Below are 2722 nucleotides of genomic sequence, written 5' to 3'. Positions count from 1 at the left end.
GTGGGGGGGGGGGGGTCGGGTCAACGCCGGGGACCGGGGGTCAGGTCGGGTCAGCGCCGGGGACCGGAGGTCGGAGCCGGCGGTCGGATCTGGTCGGCTCCGACGTTCAGCGACGGCGCGGGGAGCCGGGGCCGGTGCGCTTGGGATGGAGAGGGGGGTTAGGGAGAGAGAGAGAGAGGGAGAGCCGGCGACCGGAGGTCGTAGCCGGCGGTCTGGTCAGCGCCGGCGACCGTAGGTCGGAGCCGGCGGCCGGATCGGGTCGGCGCCGAAGGTCAGCGACGGCGCCGGGAACCGGGGGCCGGTAAGCTGGTGGTGGAGAGAGGGTCGGGAGAGAGAGAGAGGGGGAGAGAGCCGTTGGGAGAGAGAGAGAGTCTTCAGAATGGCTATTCCTAAAAGTTAAAAAATACTCTCATTTTTTTTTTTTTGGAAACCACGAAAACCCGCAGCCTCTACACTCTCTGTCATAGCCTCTGTCCTTCGGGTGAGCACTCTGTGGTGAGCACTGTGTGTACACTGGGTAAATCCCTCACTTTACAATAGCTCGCAAATCACACAGGAGATATAAACCGCAATAGGTAAACCCAGTGCAACGAGCTCAATTGAGAAGACATTAGAGGTGGATCGAACCCGCGACCTCCGCTATGGGAAGTCCCCTCAAACCAACTCAACCATCCCCTTGGGGCACTCTCTCATTTATTTATAATTTACTGTTCAAAATAAATTTATTTATTTATATTTTACCCTTAATAGTAATTGTTAAGAGTTAGAAAAACAATCACTGTACCTTTATGAAATAAAAGTAAAATCTGCGTACACTTTAACGTTTTTAGATCCCACGTATGAGTTTATACTGAATATATTATTCTCAAGGATATCTGTTAACTTCGGAAAAAACTTTATATGTGTGTATACAATGGCGGACTTAGGATTTAAAGATCGTAGGTGCTTAAAAAATTAAAAAGTTGAATCAACTTTTTATTTTAATGGGTGCTTTTATATATTTTATACCTATTTTTGTTTATTTTTTCATGTAATTATACCTATTTCGTGTTGAGTTTAATGGGTGTCGGAGCATCCCAAAAATAAACGTCGGTCCGCCCCTGTGTGTATAACCTTAATGAACTATCATATGTTATAAAAGGACCCTTATCCCGCTCAAATCCTTGAATTCGCTTCTAATTGTTTGTTGTACTCTTAATAGTTATTATTCTTGAAAATTATAAATATTTTAATTATAACACACGAATAGAGCAAAATTTAATTAAAAATTATATTTTAAAATATAAATAACGATAAAATAGTCGAACACTCTTTATAAATAAACTTTTTGTTAAAAAGCGTATAAATCAAAATCATGATAAATATTTTGAGATACAAATCCATGAAATATTACATAAAGCTATTTTCTCCGTTCATTTTTACTTGTTCGTTTTTCTATTTTGAGATTTCCAACAATACTTGTTCAGTTTAAAAAATTAATAGATAATTTTCCTATTTCTATCTGTTTTAGCCTTAACATTAACTACGATTCACTGTTTAATACACTTTCCAAAATATTAAATTTATTATATTTTAAGATTAATATAGTAAAATTATATATATCAGCTTTCTTCAGTACATTGAGTCAGAAATTCCTCAGACATGCTCAAAAATCAAACCAATGGAATAGCAATTTAATAAATATTATAAACAGTGAACAAAGCTGTCATGCATGTCTTCAAAATAATAATAATGAATTAAATATCATATACTATAGTATATTAATGTACCAAAATTTATCACAACTAACTTTTTCAAGATTCCAAAAACATGACATTACTGATTGATTATGTTGGTTGTGAATTAGTACTATGTTGTAAGCACACATCTTGCTAGTAAAGATTAATTTAGGGAAAAAAGTGGGAAATATATTAAGTTTCGGCGAAATTTGCTGTAACACGCCTCAAGGGAAAAAAGTCAAAAATATATTAAGCTTCGGTGAAATTTGCTGTAACACGCCTCAACTTTGCGGGGGTACTATGACCTCCCTTGACTATTTATTATCGTATTTTTGTGGTTTATATTTATCCAGTTGGACCACTTTAGACCCTCACGCGCTCAGCGTGCGTGTATTCACGCAGTGATCCAGTTAGACAAATACCACATAAATCCAAGAATAAATAGTCGAGGAGGTTCATAGGACCTCCGCAAAGTTAATGTGTGTTACAAGAAATTTCGTCAAAGTTTAAGTATATTTCGAAACTATTTTCCACTAATTTATTGGTTTTCTCTTGTTTGAGTATACTAGATTAGACATATAAACTATGTTAATATGGAAAATTGACACCTTTAATTATTTGTAACATGGACCAATCATCCCCATACCCCCAAAAGACAAGAAGTCTAGTCTACTATTATGAATTAAATATAGTTTTATAATATGAATTAAATATAGTTTTATAATAGTGATGTACGGAACAACTTATTCATGAAGTGTTTTATAATATACTTATTATTTGTACAAATCAGTTTGTTCGCACCTTCGTTGTGGATTAGGATTAGCTTGTTCGTATCTCGACTATTTTACTGTCGAATACATGTCACTTGTATGGACCAGCTTATCCGTATACCTTCAATTATTTCACCATTTGATACATGTTACTTGTCCAGAGCAGCTTGTCCGTATCTCAACTACTTCACCGTATGATATATGTTATTGTACAGATCAGTTTATCCATATCTC

This window comes from Capsicum annuum, chromosome 7 (genome assembly GCF_002878395.1).
Source record: "Capsicum annuum cultivar UCD-10X-F1 chromosome 7, UCD10Xv1.1, whole genome shotgun sequence".
Classification (NCBI taxonomy): Eukaryota; Viridiplantae; Streptophyta; class Magnoliopsida; order Solanales; family Solanaceae; genus Capsicum; species Capsicum annuum.
The sequence above is the reverse complement of the archived record's forward strand: the minus strand, read 5'-3'. Positions refer to the sequence as shown.